Source organism: Micropterus salmoides, unplaced genomic scaffold (assembly GCF_014851395.1).
Source record: "Micropterus salmoides isolate LMB-PRFRI ecotype aquatic unplaced genomic scaffold, ASM1485139v1 Ms_hic_scaffold_20, whole genome shotgun sequence".
In the NCBI taxonomy this organism is placed as follows: domain Eukaryota; kingdom Metazoa; phylum Chordata; class Actinopteri; order Centrarchiformes; family Centrarchidae; genus Micropterus; species Micropterus salmoides.
In genome coordinates, this window is record NW_024041151.1 from 792780 (window position 1) to 807278 (window position 14499).

The following is a 14499-nucleotide window of genomic DNA, read 5'->3' on the forward strand; positions in this document are numbered from 1 at the left end:
TCAGTAGTTACGATTTCATGAGCTTCTTTAATGATAAAATTCTAGCTATTAGAGACAAAATTCACCAAGACCTGCCCTCAACTGGCACCGACTTATCTCTAACTCAGGAACCTTAGAAACAGCTGTAGAACCAGATACATGTTTAGACTGTTTTGCTTCCCTCAATCTTTACCAACTAACTTCAATAATTTCTTCATCTAAACCATCAACCTGCCTCTTAGACCCCATCCCGACTAGGCTGCTTAAAGATGTTTTACCCTTAGTCAGCACCTCTATACTAGATATGATCAATCTATCTTTATCAACAGGCTATGTACCACAGTACTTTAAAGTAGCTGTAATTAAACCTCTTCTGAAAAAGCCCAAACTTGATCCGGATGTTTTAGCCAACTATAGACCTATATCTAACCTTCCATTTCTCTCTAAGGTTCTGGAGAAAGCAGTTGCTAAACAGCTGTGTGACTTTCTACAGAGCAATAGTTTATTTGAGGATTTTCAGTCAGGATTTAGAGCTCATCATAGCACAGAGACAGCACTGGTGAAAATTACTAACGACCTCCTTATTGCATCAGACAAAGGACTTGTCTCTGTACTGGTTTTATTAGATCTTAGTGCTGCATTTGATACCATTGACCATCAGATCCTATTGCAGAGACTGGAATATTTCATTGGCATTAAAGGAACCGCTCTAAGCTGGTTTAAGTCCTATTTATCAGATCGATTTCAGTTTGTACATGTTAACGATGAGTCCTCCATGCACGCCAAAGTTACTCATGGAGTTCCTCAAGGATCTGTCCTTGGACCAATCCTCTTCACTTTATATATGCTTCCTTTAGGCAATATTATCAGGAAACATTCCATAAGCTTTCATTGTTATGCAGATGATACTCAGTTATATCTATCGATCAAGCCAGATGAAACTCATCAGTTAGCTAAACTTCAAATGTGCCTTCAGGATGTTAAAACCTGGATGACTGTAATTTTCTATGTTAAACTCAGATAAAACTGAAGTTATTGCTCTGGGGCCTAAGCACCTCCGTGACGCATTATCTAAAGATATAGTTTCCCTGGATGGCATCGCCTTGGCCTCCAGCACCACTGTGAGGAATCTTGGAGTTATCTTTGATCAGGACATGTCGTTTAAGTCCCACATTAAGCAAATTTCAAGGACCGCCTTTTTTCACCTACGTAATATTGCGAAAATCAGGAACATCCTGTCTAAAAATGATGCAGAAAAACTAGTCCATGCATTTGTTACTTCTAGGCTGGATTACTGCAATTCCTTATTATCAGGCTGCTCGAAAAAGTCCATTAAGACTCTTCAGCTGATCCAGAATGCTGCAGCACGTGTTCTGACAGGAACCAGGAAAAGAGATCACATTTCTCCTGTTTTAGCTTCTTTGCATTGGCTTCCAGTAAAATCCAGAATAGAATTTAAAATCATTCTTCTTACCTACAAAGCTCTTAATGGTCAGGCACCATCTTATCTTAAAGAGCTCATAGTACCTTACTACCCCACCAGAGCACTGCGCTCCCAGAATGCAGGGTTACTTGTGGTTCCTAGAGTCTCCAAAAGTAGACTAGGAGCCAGAGCGTTCAGCTATCAAGCTCCTCTCCTGTGGAACCAGGTTCCAGTTTGGGTTCAGGAGGCAGACACCATCTCCACATTTAAGAGTAGGCTTAAGACTTTCCTCTTTGATAAAGCTTATAGTTAGGGCTGGCTCAGGTAGTCCTGAACCATCCCTTAGTTATGCTGCTATAGGCCTAGACTGCCGGGGGATTTCCCATGATGCACTGAGCTCCTCTCTCCTCTACTTTCTCTCCCTCTGTATGCAACCTCATCCCATTATTGCATGTTACTAACACAACTTCTCCCCTTTCTGGTAGTCTTGTGCTTTCTCGTCCCTCTCCTCTCTCCTCCTATCACTTCCTGCAGGTTTTCTGGCTCTGGAGCTGTGGAGCTGGATCTGTGGTTGCGGTCACCTGCTGCCCCCGTGTTCCTGCTCGACACCCTCTACTGCAACGACTATTGTTGCTAGTCTTATTGTTATTATAATCATTAACATTACGATGGTTACCATTAACACTACTATAAATATCTGTACCATTTTTCATTTAGTTATAGCAACATCTCTCTCTCTCTCTCTTCTCTCTCCCTCTCTCCTCTCTCTCTCTCTCTCCTCTCTCTCTCTCTCTCTTCTCCTCTCTCTCTCTCTCTCTCTCTCTCTCTCTCTCTCTCTCTCTCTCTCTCTCTCTCTCTCTCTCTCTCTCCTCTCTCTCTCCTCTCTCTCTCTCTCTCTCTCTCCTCTCTCTCTCTCTCCTCTCTCTCTCCTCTCTCTCTCTCTCTCTCTCTCTCTCTCTCTCTCTCTCTCTCTCTCTCTCTCTCTCTCTCTCTCTCTCTCTCTCTCTCTCTCCTCTCTCTCTCTCTCTCTCTCTCTCTCTCTCTCTCTCTCTCTCTCTCTCTCTCTCTCTCTCTCTCGCTCTCTCTTCTCTCTCTCTCTCTCTCTCTCTCTCTCTCTCTCTCTCTCTCTCTCCTCCCCAACCGGTCGAGGCAGATGGCCGCCCACCTGAGCCATGGTTCTGCTCGAGGTTTCTGCCTCTTAAAAGGAAGTTTTTCCTTGCCTCTGTCGCCTAGTGCTTGCTCTTGGTGGGAACTGTTGGGCTTCTGTAAATATATCACAGAGTTCGGTCTAGACCTGCTCTTTTATGAAAAGCGCTGTGAGATAACTGTGTTGTGATTTGGCGCTATATAAATAAAATTGAATTGAAAGTTCTTTCCCTGCTGACAAGTACCAGGACACATGCAAGCAGATCTCCTGTGGGGATCCTTCCACATCAGATGCTGGTTGGAATAACGGTCCTGGTGAAGACAGTGCCATCAAACAGAGTTACAGACTATATTGTAATGTAAATATCATTCAGTGACATGTAATATGGTACACATAGGCAACAAATTTGGTAACTTACCAAGACCTCTTCTGACTTGTCTCTGCAACAAGTCTGATGTGGCTGGTGCAGGTATGGGGGGCACCAAACCAAGCTGTCTGGGGTCATCTGGGAGAAGGCTCCTCCTTCTAGGCATCCCCACTCCACTTGTGAGTTCTTCACAATCCTTCTTTGCAACTAGGAAATGTATCCGTAGGTTTTTTCAGATTTCAAGGCAAATACACTGTATCTTCTAGCGTTCTTCTTCTACAATCTTTTGAAACTGAAATTACACAAATTACAACCATTAATATCAGTTTGTAAGTAGAACAAGAGAAAACCTTGAGTGTAAAGACAATCAGTTGCATAAAACATGGGCTGAATATTGTACTATGAATGGGAATATTATACAAGTGTAAAACATCTCTTTGCCGTCCAACGTTTTCATTGTTGGTCTGTTCAGGTGGAAATTGTAGTCCAAAGCAGCAAGCAGAACTCTTGCCTCATAAACTGGGGGGCTGAAGCAAAGCGCTTGCTGTGATACATCAGGATATGATTCTGGAATGACTCTAGGTCTGCAGTCGATCTGATAGAACAAACAAATACATACTTCTGTGTACATGAGCAGTAAGCATAAATATTACTATACACATCAGTGTGAAAAAGTATAGCCACACTACCTGAATCGCAGATATTTGTGAACATCTTTCTGCCACTCTTATTGAAACTAGATCCACTAAAGCTTTGTGGCACTGGGAGTCTCTCTGGATCCACATCTTTCCCCGCAGTTGCTCCGATTCAAGGTGCCCGTGTTTGCAACTTCCCATAGTCCAGGTGTGAATGTTGCAGACATGGTGAAGGATGCCAACCCATAATGCCTGCAAAACATAAAAATGCACTATAATAGTCCTTAATATAGCAATTAATGAAATTACCCAAAGATATAATAAATTGTGTGCTTACAAGAAACTGCCCACGTGTCGGCAGTCTTGCAACACCACCGAAAATGGTTGACTATGTTCTTCAGCCAGTTGAAGAGGATGGACTCTCCTTTTATCTTTGCTGCCTTGAAAAGAGAAAAATAAATATTACTGTAAAATACAGGCATTCAACTATAGTCTGTGTGTAGAGGTGAAAGTGTAAATGTGTGTAAAAGTGTAAATGTTCAACACACACATGTTGTGCACAGTGACCAGGAGAGTCATTTCTGCCATCCGCTGAACTTTTTTAAAATAATTCAACAGAAAAACAGTTATTAGTTGTTTCCATACTGTCATTGCTTAGTGTATTAAATAGCTATGTTCCATAATACAGTATCAAGTACACACCTAGGACAACAACATCTTTCTCTTGAAGGCCACAAAGAACCTCTGTCCTTCTCTCTTCCCAGAAGTCCTTTATTGTATTGACGTAGTAAATGACCTGAATGGAGAAGAAAGTCTTCCTGTTCACCATCCCATGTTCATGAATTTGAACAAGAGGGCAACCTTTGCGTAGTTGTTGCCAGACAACAAAATGTTGGTGGACAAGAGAAAATCTCCAGCTTGCATCCCAAACTTCATCACAGGCTGGGAATTCCACCTCCACAAGCTGTGTCCATTAGGACAGATCTAAAAGTCACAGAGGAGAACCACCACCAGTCCTCAGAAGGCCAGTGCATTTATCCACAGGCAGGATCAGAAATGTAGCCAGTTGTCTTAAGCAGTTCTCGTACACTATGGAGGCTTACACTTACACCTATGATGTCATCTTCACAAAGGACATTCTGTGGTTCTGGGAAAACAGGGTCATGATCTCAGGGAGAGAAGGCTCATCAGGAGGGTCTTCATGTGCAGGCAAGGAAGTCCATCGATAGTGTGCTTTCTTCAGTGCTCCACTCATTCTACTGAGGCACAAAAATCTGTAGTAAACAAACACCACAAAACAATTGCAAACTGAGACTGACAAATAACACACTGTATTGAAATCGGTGGAAGATCCTCTTCATCAGAGCTGAAACCATTCTGTCCATCATCTCTTTCAAGGGAGTAAGATGAAGCTTTATCTGCCAAATCAATTATTTACATAATGACAACTTTCAGATAAAAACAAGTTCTCAAATAATATCACTGAAAAAGTACATGTAATTAGGAAGTAACTTACGTGTTCATTGGGTCACTGAAAACATTTTCCTCCAAGTCCTCCTCAACAATGCTCATGTCATGTAAGCTGCAAAAACATTACAAATATATATTATAACATTTGGAGAAAAGCATACAGGGCTCAAAGTTATGATGTGTACATGTTACCTTTGTTAAGGCCTGAATTTCTGTGGCTTCATGACATCAAGATGCTCATCTCTGTAAGTATAACCAGAGCAAGTTGTGTAAATTCCACATATGCGCATTCAACAGTAGATATAGACCAAAAATAAAATAACCACTAATCATAAAGTTCATGTTTCTAATCAAAGCTATTAGGACAAATTTATATATTGTTATGCATGACTTACCGGTCTGTTCCACTAGAAGCACCAATGCGAGACAATGCTGGAGCTGGGACTTGCAAAGGTTTTCTCTTCAAGTGAGTCGATGTTGCAGGACCTGTCTCGTAGCTGGAGAAAGAGCAGCAGCATCAATAAATGAAGTGCTACATGACTGTAATACATTACTGTACTGTAATCCACAATGTTTACATCTTTGTAGGGTTTGCTCATCTTGCTAATAAATGAACATCCCAAAAACTATCACATCAGTGCAAGTATGATCACCGACAGACAACATGGAAAACGTAAGCCAAGAGTGTGTAAAATGTCCCTGTTTCTGACCACAGTCCATTATAAACACATCATGGGTAAGTTTACAAAGCCATAGTCAGGTGAGGATCAAGGGTGCTCTACAATATAATATAACACAAATACGTACTGACAGCCATAATTTGAGCTTGTGGTAACCTTTGTTGCACGTAGAAGCAATACAAACAAATACGTTGTTTCTAATGTAAATTCTGACAATAAGCATAATTAGTCACTTGATAAGCACACAGTGTTGTTATCGTAATGCTGTTAGCAGTAAAATAAATGTTTTCCACCAGGGCAGTAAACATTTAGCTTGCTAATCTGAGCCACCATGCTCATGCAATGTTACGGTTTTATAGCTAATTGTAATCATCAGCTGATTGTCTCACAAAACACAAAAGACACATTTCTGGTCACTAACAAAGCCGAAGCGCTGGAGAACAACTTCGAATAACAATCCAACTAATGTTACATATTCAGGGTAGTAAAAGTTTACAGTGGGGAAAAAAGTATTTGACCCCTTGCTGATTTGCACGTTTGCCCATTACAAAGAATGAACAATCTACAATTTAATCATATGTACATTCTAACAGTGAAGACAGAATCCCAAAGAAAAATTCCAGAAAATCACATCATATGAATTTATAAAAATTGATAACCATATGATGAGGAAAAACAAGTATTGACCCCTGGACGAACAGCATGTTAATTTTTGTAGAAAAGCCATTATTGGCCAGCACAGATGTCAACGGTTTTATAGTTGGTGACAAGTTTGTGCACATTTCGGCAGGGATGTTGGCCCACTCCTCCTGCAGACAGCCTCCAAATCATTCAGGTTCCGAGGTTGTCGCATGGCAACTCGAATTTTAAGCTCCCTCCAAAGATTTTCAATTGGATTCAGGTCTGGAGGACTGGCTAGGCCACTCCAGAACCTTGATGGCTTCTTCTTCAGCCACTCTTTTGGTTGCTTTGGCGGTGTGCTTAGGGTCGTTGTCGTGCTGAAACACCCATCCTCGACCCATCTTCAGCTCTCTCACTGAGGGAAGAGATGTTGGTCCAGAATTCCACGATACATGGCCCGTCCATCCTCCCTCAATAGAGTTGTCCCGTCCCCTTGGCTGAAAAGCACCCCCAAAGCATGATGTTGCCACACCATGCTTGACGGTGGGGATGGTGTTCTTGGGTTGTACTCGGTGTTCTTTGCCCTCCAAACACGACGAGTTGAGGCCAAAAAAGTTCTATTTTGGTCTCATCTGACCACATCACTTCTTCCAGGCCTCTTCTGAGTCGTCCAGGTGGTGAATGGCGAACTTCATGCGTGGCCTGTACATGTTATTCTTGAGCAGGGGGACCTTGCGTGCGCTGCAGGATTTCAATCCATGACAGCGTAGTGTGTTACCAACCGTTTCTTTTGTAACTGTGGTCCCAGCTGCCTTCAGTTGATTCATCAGTTCCCCCTTGTGGTTTTGGGATGATTCCTCACCGTTCGCATGATCAGGGACACCCCACGAGGCGAGATCTTGTGTGGAGGCCCAGACCGAGGGAGGTTGGCGGTGGTGTGGTGCTTCTTCCATTTCCTGATAACTGCACCGACAGTTGATCTTTTCTCTCCAAGTTGCTTTCCGATTCTCTTGTAGCCCATCCCAGCCTTGTGCAGATCAACAATCTTGTCCCTGATGTCCGTAGAAAGCTCTTTGGTCTTGCCCATGGTGGTGATGTTGGATGCTGGTTGTTTGGGTGTTGACAGGTGTCTTTTATACAGTAACGAGGTGAGGCAGGTGTATTTGATGTAGATAATTGGTTGGGATTGGGGCTGTGTCTTAAAGAAAGACTAACTGGCTTGTAGGAGCCAGAATACTTGCTGTTTGGTAGGGGGTCATACTTGTTTTTCCTCATCAGATGGTTATCAATTTTTATAAATTCATATGATGTGATTTTCTGGAATTTTCTTTGGGATTCTGTCTTTCACTGTTAGAATGTACATATGATTAAAATTGTAGATTGTTGCATTCTTTGTAAGTGGGCAAACCTGCAAAATCAGCAAGGGTCAAATACTTATTTCCCCCACTGTAGCTGGCTAATATGAGCTGTTAACTGTAGGCTAACTTTTGCGGTCAATAATACTAATCAGCGATTGTCTCACGAACGTACCGGCACATTTATCCCCACATAGCAAAGCCATAACACAGCGACGGAGAGAACCACATGAACTATCCAACTACATATTTTACACAACTGACAAGGGAAAAGTCACTTCTCACGGTGTCTATGGCTAGCTTCTGGCTAATGCTAGCATTATCAACAACAGTTTTTCATTTGCATTGTTAAAGTTGGAATAACGTTACCTTACCTGTCCATCAGAAAACTGGCATCTTCGGTGTCGCTTTGAAAACATTTTTCCCTCATTAGACCCTTCTTCCATCTGGGAAAAGCCCACCGATGTTTAACCATGATTTCTGCCTGCGTCGCTCCCGCGTCGGCTTCATCACGCTTTCACTCTTCGAAGCAGATTCACCCTCGTTGGCTCTTGTGCTAATAATAGCTGTGGTCCTTCATTTGTCCAAAATTCCACTACTAATAAAGGAGAGCTTCTACTACTACATAGTAGTTAGAAATGTACAACTTCTTCTTGCTCTTGCTCCTACTTCTTCTGCTGCTGCTTCTTCTGTTGCTTCTCTTTCAAGGTAGTGACGAAAGCGCTGTTTGTTCGCTGTAGGCTAGAGTAGAAACATGATAACCACAATATGTCGACCTCTACAGCAGGGGATGCCTCGTGTAAAAACATAAGGGTTCATTATGCAAGGTCTTTATACACCACTGAAAACATAGTTTGGATATTATTTTGCATTTCTGTCAATAGATCCTCAGATATATATACACTGAACCTTTAACTAGTAACTATAGGCTATTTATGTTATATAAGTTGTTGCAGTTAAACTGCCATCCTTTTAATTAACACCTAAAACAGCTGAGGGTGCAACTGTGTGTACACGTTGTCACAGTTAGCCATGGTTTTCGTTCACTTTCGGTGTCATGCACTACCATGCACCTGGAACGCTTTGATGTGGGAAGTCGGAAGTTTCAACTGGGAAATATCCCAGTTCCGACCGGTCTTGAATGCAGCATAACTCCTTCTAAACTTTCTACCAATCATAACACTCTTCCAGAGACATCATATCCACACTGAAGATAGTATCAGTCATCGGCTGCTCGACCTGACTTAGTGGGCGGGCCACAACACGTTGATTGACAGTTAAGGAAGAGGAAGGAAAAAGCAATGACAAAGGTCTCCTTGGGGAAAGGCAAAAGCAAATGTATGTATTCATTCTTTTATTCATTCATTCTTTCTTTGATATATTCCACATTTATTTATTTATTGTTTTATTCATCATTCTTTCTTTGATATATTTCCCATTTATTTATTTATTCTTTTACTCATTCATTCTTTCTTGCATTTATTTCCCATTTATTTATTCTTTCATTCAGTTCTGTCACTTTGGATGTTCCATACATATCTTCCAGCATAAGAAGCTCCTCTTTGCTTGAGTTTTCCATCGTTGGATGTCAACTCAATCAACTTTAGCAGCGCTTCTTGAAGTTCTAAATTTAGAACTTTTAAGTGTAGACAACGGCGAATTATTAACGAGAAAGGTCTTCTTCAAAGATATCCATCTACTTACTTTGGAGTGACTAATTTAAGAAAAGTTTGCAGTAATGCCACATTTTCGTTAGCGTCTCAAAATACGACTACACGTGCCTCCATCTTGAGTCGGCCCCTCCTTCTGGTCCAGGACCTCAGAAACAGTTCAGACACTTTCTGACCCGGACGAGCCGCCGCCTGCGGGTTTTTGTCTCTGATCAGTGGACTGAGAGAAAGAGGTTTGCCTCGCGCCCCACGCAGCTCCTCCAGGTAAGACCGAGCAGAGGTCTGAAGCGGTCTGAGCAGGACTGCTCTGATCCCTCTGGCTGCATTTCACTTCTTACAGGCTGAAGGTTTGATGACCAGCACGCTGCTGCTCTTTGGTTTTCAGGAGGTTTGCTGGGAGAGTTAGAGCTGACACAAATTATTTCTGTCACATAGGCGGAAATTGCGGGGGGGCGGGATTATGAAACTGTTGACAAGTAAAGTCAGAACAGAGTTACAGGCAGAGAGAGAGAGATTAGAAATCAGATACTAGAAACAGGTTAATGTGTTCTTTCAAATATTTTCAGTTAAAATATATTTAAAAATGGCATAATTTAATAATTTTTTTATTGGATTTTATTTGTAGCTACAGAACAGAATGGACCTCGGTGAGAACAGCCAACGTTTATGCTGCTGCTGCAGGGATCCTGATAAAATGACACGAAAAGTAGAATTAGAAGAATTTCATCCCCCCCCCCCCCATCTAAGCGAGCGGAATAGGTACGGTGCCTGACAGGACAAAGATGTCATCTGTGAGATAGCAGGTTTGCCAGTCAATAAATCAGGTTTCTTTAGATAGATTACTTAATTATCCAGTAAAACACGTTTTTCTTCAAAATATTATTGTTACTTGTTCATTAATAAACAGCCACATGAAGAAATGAAGTGCTGCATGATGTCTCATACTCCTGTAATACAGAATTTTACATGTTGGGAGGGTTGGCTCATCTGGACTAACACACCAAAGTAAATGAAGAACATCTCAAACACTATCACATCTAGTGTATCAAGTATGAACACTGACAGATACCAGGACAATGTGAGCTCACTGTTTCTGCACCACAGTCCGTTATAAACCGCCGACCCACAGGCTGGAGAATAAGAAGGCGACATGAGTTAATGCAACTACATATTGACTGGGGAACACCTCACCTCTCTCGGTGATCATGGCCAGCTTCAAGCTAAAGCTCTCAAACAACAGCTTTCATTTGCATCGCTAAAGTCTGACAAACTTAAGTTAATTACCTGTCCAGCACAAAACAGGCAACTTCAGCACCGCTTTGAAAACATCTGTCCAACATTACAGCCTTCCATCTGGAAAATCCACATCGGTGATTTCTGCCGTCAGCTGTCTGTATCTGTCTCGACTCCCTCTGGCTTCATGGTATAAAGATCCACAGGCTGTCGGCTTATTATTATTACCTCCATAGAAGGGGCTGCCACGGTTATGGAGGTATAAATGGCTCATTTTAGGGTAATAAAAACATAACTCTTCATTATGTGAGGTCTTTACACACCACTGAAAACATAGTTATGGATCTTATATTGCATTTCTGTCGATAGAACCTCAGAAATATTACACACTATGATGCACAGGTTAGTTATTTGTCCAAAAGAAGATAAAATAAAGATCTAAATTGTTTAGACCGTTCGGTGTAGCTTTTTCACACTTAAACGGCGTGCAAAGACTTTGCTGGCTGTATGAATTCATCTTAGTTGAATTGAAGTTTATGTAGCGTTACTACGACAGTGTTTCCCAACCCCTCCTGGAGAAAGTTTCCCCCAACGACTTCAACGAGTTGATAGTTTGAATCAGCTGTTTAGGAGCAGGGAGAGATTTAACACACACGGTTATATAAACAGTTTGTTATCCACAAAAGAAACTAACTCCGCCCATAGATCTTCGGGGGCTTAACACAGCCACTGTAAGCAGATCCTAATTTGCATGATTTAGATGTACAAATATTTATAGTGGTAGATATTTTGATATAACATGCTGAGACTCATGCATTCAGACTTTATTTTAATGTTTTGCATAATGCAAATCAGGCACTGCTGCCAGCTCCTTTTCTAACTGTGTAATCTGTGTGTGTACAGTCAATACAGTAAAAGTATTATTACAGTAGGCTGTTGTCTCCGTTCATTTTTTAAAATGAGATATTTACAAAATGATCGATAAAGGTATACATGTTGTATCTTACAGATTTTACAGTTGATAGTCCACATAGTCCAGCAGGGTTCATCTGCATCTGTGGGGGTCACTAATTCATTTACCAACAACCATTATTTTTAATCATATATGTATTTTCATTGAAATTATTTACATTAATAAGATAAACAGGCTAAAATAAACACGTTTTCCAAATGCCGTAGTATATATTACTCTTCAAAGGGACATTATGAAGGAGAAGTGTGTGCAGTGTTTCCCACAGCTAGCCTTGAAAAACTTAGCTCTCCTTATTAGCTGGGCTCCTTGCATGCTGGCTAATAACGTTTTTGAGCTGGGTCTCCGACACTGACAGCGTTGTGTTGGACAGGTTTGTGCTGCGGTGTTCATGAGAGAGAGAGAGCGAGAGAGGTATGGGTGAGTGAGACAGTAGACAGAATAGGCTCAAATCAATATGCTATATTAAGGAATTAGCCTGCTGGTTTTCACTCACAATGTTGATTAATTAATTGAATATAAATCAACAACAAAATCCCCCCCCCCCCCCCCCTATAATTTTTGAATGTGTTTCCTGTCTAATCCACAATTTAATTTTGTATTTTGTACATGCGTTTCCTGTCCTGACAGAGGAGCCTGCATCAGAAGCGGTCTGCAGTTGGACCTTCTTGGAATAAACACACACACATCTCAGACATATAGTTAAACTAAATCCAAATAGATTTCAGTTACAATCTAATAGATGAAATCCTGATGGCAGTGATGCATACTGTAAACACAGCCGCTGCTCTGTCTCACTCTCCCCCTGCCATGGCCTCCCTCATCCTCTCCCCCAGTAGAGTTTCCCTCTCTTTTCTGAACCTGGTATCTTCTGTTCTGTCCCTGCAGCTCTCGCTGTGCAGCCGTCTCTGTGAGCGTCTCCCTCTTATTGGCAGCAGCTGCAGCAGGTCAGTCACAGTGATTCAACCACATCAGTCAGCATCTTTACATCCTGTCACGGCCACATAACGAAGGTTTAATCAGCTGATATATCTCCTGAGTGTGTTTCAGTATCTCTAGTCTCAGATTACCTCCAGCAGCAGCAGCAGCAAAGCCTTAAACTGATGATACATGAGGCAACTTTTTGATGGCAAGTCCGACTATGTTTTGAACAGACAGCGGCAGGGCGGGATGGGTGGCGGAGCAGTGGGGGGAGGGATTACAGTAGTAATCTTTACTCATTACCACTGAGGGCAATATTGCCCAGCACCGTTGCTCTAAAAGTTGCTCCGTGTATCATCAGCTTTAATGTTGGGCAACTTCAGACACTTCAGTTTCTAATCCCAGAGTTATTAAACAGGTGCAAAGAAAATAGTCTTTACGTTTTAAACTTTAAATGGTCTTTTCTCTTCTGTGTTTATTTTTCTGTGTCACAGCATTTGCTGCTGTATTGATACAGAAGCATTCGCATCTAGACGTGTATCAGCAACGAATACTTGACGATACGTTTCTGTATACGTGCCTTTTTTATACAGTGAGCACCTGCCCCTCCAAAGGTCTCTGCACAGCTGAGTGTTAACGGTGCGTCTGACAGATGTTCAGGAGCTGCAGACAAAATCAGGCAAATACCTTTTGATCTGAAAGTTTCTATTAATAATAATAATTCTACTAATTCTACTAATGCAAATGACACTGGGCCTCTGGCCGAGTTGGAAAACAGCCAGACTCTTTCACCAGCTGCAGAAATACTGTCACTTTCCATTACAGTGCCCCTGTAACACAGACCTTGGACCCCCTATGGCCCCCCTCTAAACAAAAAGTCTACAATAATCATAGTAATAATCCTTGCAACGATATGGCGGAACAAATGTGTCTCAAGTAGTCGGATCCTTAAGGACATTACACTGACCTGTAGACCACTACTGACCTGAAGACCACTACTGACCTGTAGACCACTACTGACCTGAAGAGCACTACTGACCTGTAGACCACTACTGACATGCAGACCACTACTGACCTGTAGAGCACTACTGACCTGAAGAGCACTACTGACCTGTAGAGCACTACTGTCCTGTAGACCACTACTGACCTGAAGAGCACTACTGACCTGTAGAACACTACTGACCTGTAGACCACTACTGACATGCAGACCACTACTGACCTATAGACCACTACTGACCTGAGAAGCACTACTGACCTGTAGACCACTACTGACCTGAAAAGCACTACTCACCTGTAGACCACTACTGACCTGTAGACCACTACTGACATGCAGACCACTACTGACCTGTAGACCACTACTGACCTGTAGACCACTACTGACCTGAAAAGCATTACTCACCTGTAGACCACTACTGACCTGTAGACCACTACTGACCTGTAGATCACTACTGACATGCAGACCACTACTGACCTATAGACCACTACTGACCTAATTTTCAAGCTCTTATCTTTTTTTTGTATTATTCTTTACACTTGTTAAAGCACTTTGTAACTTGTTTTTGAAAAGTGCTCTACAAATAAGGATTATTATTATTATTATTAGACCACTACTGACCTGAGAAGCACTACTGACCTGTAGACCACTACTGACCTGTAGAGCACTACTGACCTGTAGATCACTACTGACCTTTAGACCACTACTGACATGCAGACCACTACTGACCTGTAGACCACTACTGACATGCAGACCACTACTGACCTGTAGAGCACTACTGACCTGAAGATCACTACTGACCTGAAGATCACTACTAACCTGAAAAGCACTACTGACCTGTAGACCACTACTGACCTGAAGACCACTACTGACCTGTAGAGCACTACTGACCTGAAGATCACTACTGAAAGCACTACTGACCACATGCAGACCACTACTGACCTACTGACATGCAGACCACTACTGACCTGAAAAGCACTACTGACCTGTAGATCACTACTGACCTGTAGACCACTACTGACCTGAAAAGCACT

General features: G+C 42.0%; 1 long non-coding RNA gene across 1 annotated transcript; it reads left to right on the forward strand.

Annotated features, from left to right (window-relative positions):
• Positions 1-9569: 9569 nt before the first annotated feature.
• Positions 9570-13209, forward strand: LOC119914886. The gene is made up of 3 exons (XR_005446864.1): positions 9570-9611; positions 12439-12497; positions 13065-13209. It is a non-coding gene; the product is annotated as an uncharacterized LOC119914886 (long non-coding RNA).
• Positions 13210-14499: the final 1290 nt, after the last annotated feature.